At 43.4% G+C, this 14,188-nt stretch overlaps 1 protein-coding gene across 1 annotated transcript in view; it reads right to left on the bottom strand.

Moving 5' to 3' along the window:
* The window catches only part of Dnr1 (E3 ubiquitin-protein ligase defense repressor 1), a 131,909-nt gene that overhangs the window by 116,176 nt on the left and 1,545 nt on the right, over window positions 1-14,188 (bottom strand). The gene's annotated exons all lie outside the window — the stretch shown is intronic.

The raw sequence follows: 14,188 nt of genomic DNA on the forward strand, positions 1-14,188 counted from the left end.
AGTTTTATCGGTCCCCGGAAGCTTAAAAAGTTTCGATGCTAACGAATGGTCTACGGAGAATTGTCACTGTCTTTCGTTCCCTCCAGTTTTATCGTATTTTCCGTCTTATCGAGTTCGTTGCTTCGGGATTCGCGTATCAATTTCTTTTTACGGTGAATACAAATACTGCGATAAAGCTGCGTTTCTTTCAGGCTCGTATTTATCTTCGTTCCAAGCGAAATTACTCGATCGGGGAATAAAGTTTACGATTATTTTATATCCGCAAACTTCTTCCGGAACGGTACAAATTTTTCGAGTTAGTTTCTTCGTTTCCAGAGGACCAAAATAAAGATCTCCCGAGAACAATACATCAATTGTTCAGCGGTCGTTTATATAAATCGTTTTTACATAAAAATTATTCTTCCGCGCCACAATAGGTGGTGAACCGGATCTGGCCAGATCCCAAAACACATCTTTCAAACTAACTGTCAGGTCATTTATCCTTCTTCGCTATCCTTAATCAGGCTCGGGGAAACTTTTATTCGAATAATAACCGACCAATAAAACCAAAGTACAGCGATTTATTCGCGTAGATCGAACAGTTATAGCTGCAGGCGTTCGTTGAGGAATGTTTCGATCCGTAATTGAAATTTTTAATTAAAACATATACGACCTCACGACTCGTAGTTCGTCGAGACCTGCGTGTGTAGCAGACTAGCGAAACTGTTCAGCCGTAAACACTTTCCAAAATTTGGAAGTGCCATCAATCAGACCGGGGTACAGGGATTATCGATAACTCTCGTCGGTGATTTATATTCGGCGAACGCGTCACGTGTGACGAGAACATCGAGGAGAATTATAATTAAATAACGATCGAAATGTTGGGACAACGCGTCGTTCGCGCGATAAACGTTTCAGGATTGGGCACACCTTTATTCGCGAACAACGGACAACAAATTCGTCGATTTTTCAAGCTTGCGTCCAGACGAGCGTTCGGAATATTTTTCGCCACCCGTGAAATATGAAAACGATCTGTCCGCGGGTTTGAATTAAAAAAAGTGCCAAACACGAGCCATTCTGTCGGCCATCGAAAGCATCCCCCAGTCGACGGCTCGCCAAGAAATCCACTGGTGCAAAGTAATCTTGGGAACTGTTGTTCCCAAGTTGGGAAACAGCGTTTCGCTTACAAAGTTCCGTCTTATCGATTATTACGCGCGACGAGCGAGAACAAAAGAGGCACGGGCGAGAAAAACGAGCACGAATCGCGTGGGTGTATCCGAAGATTCCGCGGAAAACCGCCCGGTACCTAAAATCGTCGGCGAGGCGAGCGTTTCGTGATGCGGTTCACCGTACTGCGTAATGCGCCGAGATTGCAGACGCAGTGCATTGTCGAGGATACCGCGAAGAAAGGAGAAAGACCGCTGGAACGAAGATGAGAGCTCGATTTCGAAAAGAGGCAGCACGGAGAATGGGGGCTTTACGGTTTTGTGCCAGTTTTAGTGCGGCTCTGTTTCAAATCGCTGTCGTATTCCGGAGCAAATGAGCGATGCATAATCCGAGGCAGCCTTTCGCGCATAGTCTCGCCGCGTAATGAAGCGTTTTAAATGCAGCTTTTAAATCAGCAGAAAAATGAGCGAGATCCACGACCGCGAGAATCGTCGACGATATACCCGGAAACCCTACGGAGGATTTACCTAAATACGCAACGAGGTCTTCGATAGGAACTATGTCTGGATATATGATCTCATCCCCACCCTCGTGAAACTCGTCATTTTTCCTAACGAATCTAAGACAATTGTAAAACTGTTTGTAAGAAAGTAGTTCGATGTTTGGGGTTATCTATTAAAAGGGGTTAGGTAACTCTAAAATTTTGAAAAATTCGATATTTTGTTTTTTGGCTTAAATAATAGTTTGAAGCCTTAAAATGCGAAAATTTAGAGCCTCAAACAATGACGAATATTGCATAATATAAATGCATTTTCCTTGGAACTATGTTCTACAAAACGGTGTGCAGAATTACTCCAGTTCTAATTAATCGATTGCTTTGAAAATTTACAGTTATCTTTACTATTATATTTATTGAGCATTGACGATCCGTTTTTTTATAAATTGTCTAATAATTCTGCAAAATATTAGTAATAAAGACTTGATTTTTGATAAAATTCGATTTTAGGTTTCAAATATCTGCCATATTGTTCATTTTTATACAAATTGGAATGTCTCATCGTCAATGCTAAGGACTTTTATCATAGTTAATGGAATATTTCGACAACCATTTAACCATAATCCTGCACACCAGTTAGGCATCAAGAAATGAAGTGGCTCGGGAACATGGCGCTGTCTAGGCTTAATTATAAATATTTTTTAAACATTGCCAAGGAGTTTTTTCATTATTTGTTATACCTAAATACAGTGCAAAGTCTCAGGATAATCGACTGCTTACTTTTTCTTCATTGTAGCTTAAAAAATTGCCTTGTTTTGATAGGTACAGTAGTGTCGGGATGTATGACCATGAATTAGTCCGTCTATATGATACCACGATCCCCAAACAAATTTCGAATAATTGTAAAACTCTATATGAAGAAGTTGTTTTGTAACACAAAATATTTTGAAAATATACTTTCGATTTGTTTAATAATCGATAGTTCGAATCACGAGATAATAAATGAACGCTAGGAAGAGAAAGGCTCTGTTAAATTTCCAATTTCGAGCCAACTTCGAAACGTATTCGTGCATTGTCGAGTTTCGCCTAATTTCGCGGTCGTTCGCGCGGGTCGCGAAACATTACGTGCGTTCCGCGGCCGCTGTAATTTTCGTTCATGGAACAACACGACGATCCTGCTCCGAGAGAAAAATTTGAATTACACCGGCGGTCGGTCGAACCCCCGAAAACCACGGACATTAATTCCAGGTGTGACGAATCTCCCGGCGAGAGCTCTCGTATCGTATCGGGAAACGATCGCGAGTTCTCGATGTTTTTGTTTTCCATCGATCGTAATCGAGAACCGTGGCCGACGAAACAAATCCGCGGGGTACGCGATTCCGCGACAATTGCTGCAAAAATCGATCCCCGCAAGCGTCGACGTTCGGAAAAATTGCAACTTTCCCGGGGAATGTCCGATACGAGATTAGGTTTTCAAGCAGGCCTCGAAACATGCAGTTTTTTAACCTGAATCTGTTTATAATTTAGTTATGAATTCCAGTACTTAGCGAGTACGGTTCGAAAATTGTTTGAATAAATTAACGATCAACCCTCTCGAGAGCATGACCCTAATACGGGGTGCCAAATTTCCTTGTGGCTGACCTTTATCGTCGCGGATATTGTCCTGTGCTGACAAATATCGAGCAAAATATAAAGTACGGTGTTAATAATGAAAAATCATTACCAAAATATCGAGCTTCTGGTTTTACTCGATATGTGTTCGATCGTAGAAAAGAGTCTAACGCGAGAAATATTTGAAAATTTTAGGGGACCAAGCGTTTTCGGTAATATCGAATAGTTTCTATTTTCAACTTGTAATCGCGCGCAAAAGTTTTCAAAGGGGAATATTGGAGGGCGAAGCTTCCCCGGTCGCATGAAAGAAGTCGAAATTGAAAAATTAGGGAATAGAGGCTTCTAATTTGCGGGTAGGTTCGATCGAGCGTAGGAAGCACGAGTACTACGGGTTGTAGGTGATGAAGATCTTTTCATTTCCGTCTGCCACGTCTCTTCCAATTTAACGTATTTCACCCAATTTCCGTTTCGGTCGTCAAGAATCCAATCACCGCTAACGTTTCATCCGTCCTGTAACCCAGATATTACTGTTTTCCTCTTTTCTTCTGGTTTTCTCGCCCGATAACCGAGCAACGACGTTAGAAATTCCCTAATAACTGGCACAGTGCTCTCTTTCCCTCTCCGGACCCTTGGAAAACCAACCGCTAAACGTTCGCCGTTAAATCCGCGGGTTTCTCGCTCTTAGACGGTAATCTTTCATCTTTCTTCGGAAACTCCGCTCAAACTTTTGACCGAGAATTTAATTTACCGGTCGTGTGCGGCCAGAGTGCGCCAAGGAAAAGGGAAACTTGCCGCGCTTCGTCGATTTTCTGCGTTCTGATTATTCCCGGATGTTAATAAGCGGTTCGCTGAAAATTTCCGTCGCGATTTTCTGGTACGCGACGAAGTTGGACAAATTTTATTCGCGATTCTAAAAAAATTTATTCGCGAGCCGCGCCTCGTTATATTTTAATTGCTCCGTGTTTCGATCAGATTTCACTAACCGTTCGAATAATCGGCAATCGAGTCGGCTGAATAGTTTGAACGATGTAATTCAACTATGCTGTAATTTAATTACGATATAATTGAAATACGATAGAGTTAACACGACTCTGCGTGGTTCACGGTAAATTGTTTTGCTGTACAATATTCAACTTTCTATTGAAAGATACAAAAGCTAAGTTCGGTCATCCGCAGTTTGAGGAGACACAGGAGTGGGGATGACTGCTCGTCCAAGTAGCGGGGAAGGAATTCAGTCACTAATCGCGGGAGTATTGTACTCTCGTCGTTGTAACCTCGATTCGACCGATACTCGAAGCATTCTAGCGATATTCGACGACGGGGGAGGTTCCAAAAGCATTCGATTCATGTTTCGTCGCGTCGATATGAGGAATTCAATCGCTCCGCGACATCCTACGAACGTATGCCTCGAATCTCTCCGACAGACGTTCCACCGGTTCGATGTACCCGTGGATTCTCGGTGGTTTCGAATGCTCGTAATATTTCATGCCGAGAATCGCGGACAGAACACGTCGGAATATTTCTCGTGATACGCGCCATTGATTCAAAAAATTAATTTCGACGATTGTTCGCTCAAAGGGACTCTCGAAGTATGTTCAGACGTTGTGGATCGTCTGAGTGGATTTCGAGTAAAATTAGCCCCTCTAACGATGTACCAGCGGCGATTAATCTTTGGTAATTAGCGACTGATGACGAAACAGGAAAGAAGAGTGGCGGAAGGGATCCGAAAATGAACTTTGCCAAGCTGGAGATGAGAAGGAAAGATGGACGGAGGCAAGGTAAGAGGGGAAAACGCGGGTCCAGCAATTTCCCGATGTAATAACAGGCCCTTGTTCGTGTAAAACGGGCACGATAAAGCCTCGGGATATTGCCTTATTCAACGGCCGTTGAACGCGACGGAGTGGCTGCAAAGAGGCTTTGTTGCGCTCTCTTCTTTTCCGTTCGCTGCGTGAGAAAGGAAAGCTCGCGGGTCTACTACTTAACCCTTGCCAGACAAAAAACGTTTCGAGACTCGTCAAAGAACCCAGTGGACGATAGAAGGATACCGGAATAAAGGAACGACGGAACTTCTTCCGCGTCTGACCTCGATAACTTTATTCATCCCAGTATAGAGTACATTGTCGCCGACCGAAGTTTCTACGTGTCGAGGATCAGTTGATATTCTATCTAAACGCGAACCTTAAAGGAACAGACCAAGGTGAATAATGTAAGCTTCCTTTTGGTCATTTCGGAATTAATACTAATCGTGAAATAATTTCTGTTTACCCTTAAGTTTTCCCTTAATCGTTCGTGACAATCTCGCAGATGGTATTTTCGCTCCAAAAGCTACGATAATGTTACGCGCGGTTTCGACCACGGAATAACCGAGTTTAAATCGTGTTCGAGCATATTCAACCTGCGGGGAATATAAATAAATCTTGCAAAAAAGTTTCTCGCTTTTTTCGAATTTCTGCGATTCGTTTTTCGATACACTGGATTTAACGTTCCATTCGTTGCAGCCTATTTAATGCAGTGATCCTTAACCTTTTCAAACTCACGGTTTAAAAGCAGATTCGTTAACGGCAATGGGTCCGCGGAATAATTCGGTGAAAAGTACTTGGCACAGTTCTTAATCGCGAGTAATTGTAGTTACAATGTTCGAATCTGTAGAAAGTAAACATTCTTTGAGAAGAAAATTTGCGGGAATGCTTTGGTCGTTGGAATTCTGCTTAAGAAAACTTTGCAGTTAATGTTTCAAAGTAAAAATAATACAACACGAATCTAAAAGCGTTATTCCGTTCAATTTTTGTTTTGAATTGAGATTTTAAAGTTGTAGTTTATTTTCTGAGTCAGGAGTAATTTTGGAACATCGAATCGCAGAATCGAGTAACTGTTTCTTTTCCTTTCTGAATAGTAGTCGAGACGTTGATTAAAGATCGGTTAAAATTACGATTGCCTTGCCCTAATGGCCAAAGGCGTGTTTTACAAGCGTGTCATCGTGCTCGAGAGGAAGAAGCGATCTTCTAAATGGATTCCGTTACACGCGAACCGTAAGTATTTCCACCGCTGTCTGCGGATTTATCTCGAGTACTTCTCTCTGCGACCCACTCGGCCTTTGAGCCTTCTCTTCTATCTCCGTTCCTTCCATCTTTCTGACATGTGCCTCTAATACTCGCGCCAGTAAGCAAAGAGGATTGCCAATGCGAATAAATTCGTTACAGGCGTCGCGGCGCTTCGTCGAGAACCCGGGCGCCGTTAAAACGCGTTAAAACAATGGCTATCGGTCTTTCCCCGGGAGCAATTTCTGCTTCAAAAAATTTCCACCTTTATTTTTATTCTTTAGTTAAACTACTCAACTCCCCGAATAAATTAAACTAATATATGTTTCTTGAACGTTCCTAAATGGATTTGTAACTCACATTTCTCGAAATTGAACATTTTCGTCCAATTTGGAAATGATTGGATTAAAACGCTCGGGAAATTTGAAAGTAGAATATTCGTATTGAGACGCGTGACGCGATTCGTAATCGTCAAAGATCGTGCGTTTATCGCGTGGAAAAAAAAGAAATATTTATGGTCGACGGTCGTTCCTCGACGCGAAACGAGTTCCTTAGCAGAGATCGTATCCTTTTCGCCGTTTAAAGAGCTTTTTTTCGCGTTGAAATCGCGACTGATACGAAATTATTCTGCGTCAACATGGCGGACCTACGCACGCGTACGCGAAAAGAGAAAACGGAACAGGAAAACGCTACGTCGTTTCGAACCCCATTCGCGAGTATATGTTTTTTTGTTGTTCGTTCACGTGGCCCCGGGGAACGAACGAATACGGAAAGAGTAACGACGAGGCTCCGGATTATAGAAGGGACAAATCCCATAGGTCCGTGCAGCTATAAAACAATCGATGAGATACTCCTGGAACACGGATACGGCCGCTACTAAAACTTTTAAAACCCACAAAGGAAACATTTAGGGGCGCGCCAGGGCCAGTGATGGACGAGCTTTCTACCCCTTTGCCGGCTCCCCTTGCGGCCTTCGACATTTCTTCGACTATTTTTCTTTCTCTCGGCGTCGTTTACTTTCCTAACTCACCCACCAGAGACGCAACTTCAAGAAGGTCGTTTGTTTAATACTTCCCCCCACCCCCCTGTCTGGGACTTATTTTTACCTTTTCGAGGGAGAGAACCTTATTTTTCCCCCTTTTTAAATACGCTTTGATTTTCCAGAACATACACGACGCAATCTGAAAGCATTGCATTCTTGAAACTTGGGACTCGTCGGTCCAAAGAATTTTTCATTCGTTCAACGACCACTGTTCGGGGTAGTCCCACACGTTTGAAACGTCTCGATTGATTCCCTTTTCGTAGAAACGGCTTTTTCTTGGCAATTCGACGTCTTTTAGGTTCGAGACTTTTAAACATTGATCTAATTCTATCGGAGTTCAAACGACCAATTAGTAGACTTCGAGTATAACGAATTTTTTCCCCCGGTATTTAAAACGTTGCATTTGCTTTGGTCGAGCATATATCGCGTCGTTTCAAAGGCGTTACTATGTATTATTCGCGTGGAACGGCGTCCAGCGCCAGGTGATTCAACAACGACGACGTCGAATGTAAATGCGCGCAGTTCTTTGCATTCAAGGAGCCACGACGCGGCGTTGCAAAATAATGCAAACGCGAAGGAGCGCGGATCGCCATAACTGGAATTACATTTTCTCGCGATTATAATTGCATCGAAGTTACAAAACGCGAGATACTTATATTTTTTTTCGTGAGGGCCGGATGAATAGCGAGGCGAGAGAAAAGGAAAAATGGCGAAAGCCGGGACGGTACTCGGGCGAAACGTGGCGCGAACTTCTTAATTAATCCTATTAATTAGATACACCTGACGACGCGACACATCCGACGTGAACTCATCGCGACTATATGAACTCGCGACGTGCACGGATTACGATGGAACAACAGTGAGAAAACTGTGCTTTGTCCCCGTCTTCCGGCGTATTTGATAATAATGGCCGAGAAGTAGAAACGCGCAAACGAGTCGCGCTTAAGAAGTTGACTTAAGAAGTTCCGTGCTTCGCGTCAACCTGGGCTTTTACAGTCCACAGTCGACCAGTCACGAATAAAAAGAACGAATAGAAAAGTTTCGAAATCTCACAGAGATGTTTATCGAGTGACCGTACATAAAATGTACGATTAACGCTTTTATCAAAAGGTCTCTTTTGATCAGAATCCCCACCTTCGTTTACCTAACCACCACGAAACGACGATGTAAAATTTATGTTCGTAGAGGCGTGACTAATCCACTACGGTACAGGGTCGTGGTTTTTCGAAAATATCGCGCGAACCATTCATTTTATGAAAAAATAACTCCCACAAGAATTGAACGGTACAGAATTCTCTACAAAAATGTTCCATTCGTGTTTGCGTTAAATCAAATATTTTACAAGTACATTGACACCCACCGAAGATCTGTGTAAATGTAATTTTTATTTATTTGAGAGCCTAATACACCGCGTATTGTACGTCTTCTTCTCTCTTTTAAGAGACACTTAATTAATTTTAGCTTTTGGCGCGAGAAGAATTCCTGTCGCGAGTGTCGGGGAGAACTTGAGAATCGAATGTCTCGGTCAAAGGAAAGAAACGGTCCAGAGACAATTCCAAGGGAAGAAGAGGGCTGAAAGGGCATTCAGCAAATGGAGAAAGGGTTCCTGCGGAACGCAATTAAGTGGCGTAATGAGATTCCGGCGACTACCATGTTGGATCGGCGTCTTCTCAACGCGGATACGCTCGCGGCTATGCGCGGAAATTCGGAAACGATTCGAGTTAAATGAATATTCGTGGAAAAGAGATCGGATATCGCTCCCACGCGCCTAATTAAACTCCAAAGGCGAGCTACCTTCCTTCGCGTCGTAGACTATGAAAAAGGAAGCCCGATCGAGCACCAAAGAGTTTAGAATCCTCCTTCGATCCTAATTTTTCTACGAAAACACGGATCCTTTCTTTACTTTTATTTAAGGGTTTCCATTCTGTTTAAAAAAGGCGATCGTCGCGTGAAACCGAGTTTCCTTTAAAACGAAAACAGCAGCAGTTTCAATTAGCCGCGCTTCATAGCGTGCAACGGTTTTTTTCCTTTCCAGTTACGTAAGCACATCGAAGACGTAATCAAGGAGCGCGATCAGCAACGTCGACGTTCTTTCCGACGCAGAAATCATCCTTTCGATGATAAACGAAAGGGAACTTCGCGTTACCTACGAATTCTTCCCATTTACTTCTACCGAATAATTTTATTTGTTAACGTTAACGGTATGCAAATCGATAATGCGTGTTTTTCCAAGCGCGAGCTTCGCCGATCGGGCGAGAACCAATTTGTACCAATTTGAAATTTATTTTTCGTTTACAGCGAATCGCCATTAGAGCGTGGCTGCACGAGTAACCGTGTTTACGAAAAGGTAAGCCCGGCGTGGCGTAATTAAAATTTTCTGGATTTCATTTCTGCGACTACGATCCCCGAAAACCGCATGCGTGGCCGTGCATACATGGAGGCACGGAACGTCACGCTACGAGCAAATTATTAATACGGGCATTTGCATTTTAGACGATTACCCCGGACAACGAACATTTTTATTCCGTGTATTGCAACGTGACCAGGGGAAACTAGAAACGGGAAACACCGAGGCTGCCCAGTTGTCGGTTTGCTCTTCGACTAACGATTAGTTCGATGGAAACTGTTTATCGCCAGGATCGTTATTGCTCGTACGAATTAATCGCGATAAGGAAAAACGCGATTGAAATTCAAACGTAACGTCGAATTTATTTATCGTTCCCGTTCGTTATCGCGAGCACCGTATAAATCTGAAAGATAAACTTTTCGAAAAGCGTTTATCCCATTTCGATCTACCGAAACTCGGAGGTAGAATACGTTATTCGTTCGTTCGATTCTCCGCGCAGGCGGCAAGAGTAATTCGACGGAGTTTTGCGCGGAGTTTCGAAACCGGTTGGCCGGTTTCGGCGTCGTCCTAACGCAAATTAGGCAAGACACGGCTAAACCAGAGACTTAACTTGGACACGACGGCGCATTATGAATCTGACGTGAACTGTTTCAACTTTCGGGGTCGGTGTGTATCCTCTGCTGCAGCATCCGAACGATCCGGGGTTTCCGACCAAACGCGATTTCCGGCTCGCTCGTCTCGCCGTGAAATAAACGGGATTTCCTTGACGAACGAAATCGAATAAGTCGCAGCGTCGGGCCTGCTTGGATTAAAATTTAATTATCTACCGTTGACGTAACAGGAACTTACACGCTGTTGCGACTAGACTGAAATGTTTGTTTAATCATTTAATGCGAGGGGGGAGAAACTTTGAACACGAAACGAAAACCAGAAAAGAAACGGACAGTGTGCTCGAGACACGTCGAATTTCGAACACTCCGGGCGAACTCCGGGTCTATTGCCTCCGAACTTTCTCGCAACAGCTTCAATTACCCAAAAGTTCGATCGAAAGAGTAAACACGGAGTTTCCGAACCTTGTGCAATTTTGAATAAACGCTAGCTAGGACGAGACAACAATCGTACTCGCTTTGGTACGCAACTTCGACAATGTTTTTGAAAAAAGAAATTTATGGAACAGTTTTGTTTAGAATAGTTTTTGAAAACAACAGCCTCGAGCGTTATTTTTGAAAAATTCTCGATATCGGCTCGCGTACACAAAACAGTAAAAGAACGTGTTGGCGAGAAGTTTTCGAACGTTGAGGGAGTTGGACGCATTTATCACCTTTGTCGCGCGCGTTTCACATCGAGGAGGAAGAGCGACGTAGGAAGAGGCGCCAGTAAACGCAAATTAGATCTTGAAAACGTCTGCTGCGCGTTGATCGGATCGACTTCGGGGCACAAAGACGACGTAAATTGAATTCTGGAATCGAACTCCTGCCAGTTTCGACCTAATTTCCACGGTGCTGTCTCGTCGGAGGACTGAAACGGAGAACATTTTTCACTACCAACCGAAAACTCGAGTCCCGCAAGTCCAAAGATTAACCAAAGTACTTCCATACTCTCCAACGTGTACTCCCATCGTTTGGTAATTTAAATAACGAGTAAATTAACTGAACTGGTCGTTCGTAATTCTCTCCGAGCAATAGGATTTATATTCCTTATGAAATCGTAGCCAAATTTCTACCTGGATTTTCAATAAAAAGAAGTAGTTTCGCAATATTCGTTCGAGCGTTAGAATGCCTGCTCGAACCAACTGTTTGTCGCACCGAGTTCCCAGTAACGACTGTCGATGAAATTATTCAACCGACTAATCAGGTTTGTCCTGCGAAGGAAAGTCTGTTCCAGAAATAGAAGCAGAATATAAACGTACCGACTCTTCGGAAAAGGACAAAATAGACTTGGTCGTAAAATTTACGCGCGCCCACTGTAACATTAGTCCAGATACTATCAAGCCTAGAGTGGGTTGAACAGCCTAAGCGCAGAAATCAGCCTCGTCTCGACCTAAAAGTGGAACAAACGGAAATAAGTTCCACTTTGAGGTTATGTTGAGCCAGCAATCGTATGTAAAACACTTGGATCCGCCATCTTGCACCCTCGTTTCCGTCTATACGAAATCTAACCTACTCGAACGACACAACGTATTCTGATAACGTAGAGCAAGATTAATCCAACGATAGAAATGATAACTCACCTAATTGGGAACTGGAGCCTTCGACGAGCAACTCGATTCTCCAAAAGACAGCTCGATCATGCACACACATCATTAATACTCAAAATAGGTTTCAAAAATTGACACGAAATCGTAAACTACTCACAAGAAGCTTGCAATAACCACCGTCGATGCACCTTCCTGCACTCGCCGGCAGAGGGCTACGGTCAACCTTTCTGTCTCACAGTCGCTATACACTCCTCAACCATTGAATAAATTTTCTTATTTTAAAACCAATATAATAAATGAACATTGTTCCTAAACACATCCACATCAATTACAAAGATTTGCTTAGAGATACGCAATGATCTACCGCGAGCAGACTTCAAACGGGAAGTTAGAGATGCAGTGACTGGAAGAGAGATTACGCGAGTTGAATGATGTAACCAACGAACCGGTACTTCGCGATAATGTTTGAATCTCTAGTATTAACCGAATAGAAACAAAAGAACAGAAGGCGAAGAACGATAACGCCCAACGTGCAGGCATACGGCACGAATGGCGTTAGAACGTTTAGAGGTTATGTTTGTAGGCGCGCGAATCTAAAACTAAAAACTCTGTCGGGCACTTTGTCGCGGTGGGCGCACACCGAGCACCAAGGCATCTAATAATACGGTGCTCAGTGAAATTGCGACCCAGTTAGGCTTTGACCCACTTACTTGCACCGTAATCATCGTCGAGTGCTCTGCTCGGATTGATATTAAAGGTAAACACGCCACTGGAAGACTAGCTGCTGCATCTACGGTCTCGTTTGCATGGGACATCGACTTGCTTGGTTTGCTTCGTACGCTTCAAAGGTGCACCGCACCGCCGTTTCACAGACACATTTTGATGCGATTATTTCGTTTCGTTAAATTCCGAACGATCCTTGCGTCACGATCAATTTGCCATTTTTACGCGACTCGAGGGCTTTGCGTCGCCGTCGAACAATTTCGTTTTGTAAACAATTACGCTGCCGCGACGCTGAGTAACTGGTAACCGGGCACGGTCCGCGAAAGAAATTATGAAATACATAGCATCGCGGTACATTTTTCTCGTCTGCTTGCGCCATTAATGTAAAATGGGTCATGAATATGCTTCAGCGAATCCGCGAGGATACCGACCACGACGAAAAACTTCGTTTCCGCTTCCTTGGAACTTCCACGCGACGATACATCGCGGTCTATCGTCCTTACAGGACCATTCAAGAACGCTAATATTCGTTTCGTTGCCTTGCTTTATTTTCAACGATTTGGAAATTCGCGGGAACGAATTTATTCGACGTTATAACATTGCTCGAAACCCGGGTTTCAGCCATCTTTAGATGTAATGTTCAAATTTCAAAACCGATTTGTTCGAATTACACGTGGAACGCTGTAGAAATTTTTTTCAGGTTATGTACGTTATTCGTGAATCAAATTTACACTGATTCTTCGTCACAATAAAATCTACATTTTTCGAAATTCTAAGAAATCCTTGGAGACACGGTTGAAATATCACTGAATATTACAACGTATGCAAATTTAAGCAAAATCCGAATTCGACGTCAGTGCCTGCGCGAAATGACCCGCGATAACTCCGCGACGCAATACAGACAACTTACGTCCAAATGCACCGGTTCGAAGTTATTGTTTATGTAAGCGACCAGGGGCTATTTTTAATAGAAACAACGAGCTAGGGTCTTTGTACGCGAGATGCCCAGCAGGCAGGCAGACACGAAGGGGAATAAGGTTAGTTCGTCGTAGCGTATCTCGTGCATACGTGCGACTGCTACGTTACACGCAACCGATACATCTTACATCTATAAATAGAGTTAAACCCCGAAGAACAGAGAGGTCGTTACTGGTAGAACGACCACCGAGGTTGCCATGAGGTCACCTCAGGTCGGGGATAAATTAAATATACGATCGCCTCGATATCGCCGCTACCTCATCGTTCATTCTTTACTTCGATCAACTTCGACACGGAACGTCGGAGCACAGACGATCGCCGGTCGTCAATGGGGCATGGTCAACGAACGACGAAAAGATCGTGAACTACGCTCGGAAACAATCTACAATACCGACGATACGATAACCAGGTAAAACGCATCGATATCAGTTATTTTGTACAACTGGATTGTGACACGATGAGAAGGGATGGGAAGGGAAGTATACCAAATTTAATCTCTCCTACACCACCGTGTTAGGCTAGACGTAAGTTAGTTCGAGAACAAGCGAAAAACTATTGGCACGAGTAATCATATAGCAAAATAAACAAAGGAATCTTATCGGTTAATTAT

The sequence above is a fragment of the Colletes latitarsis genome, chromosome 9 (assembly GCF_051014445.1).
Source record: "Colletes latitarsis isolate SP2378_abdomen chromosome 9, iyColLati1, whole genome shotgun sequence".
NCBI lineage: Eukaryota > Metazoa > Arthropoda > Insecta > Hymenoptera > Colletidae > Colletes > Colletes latitarsis.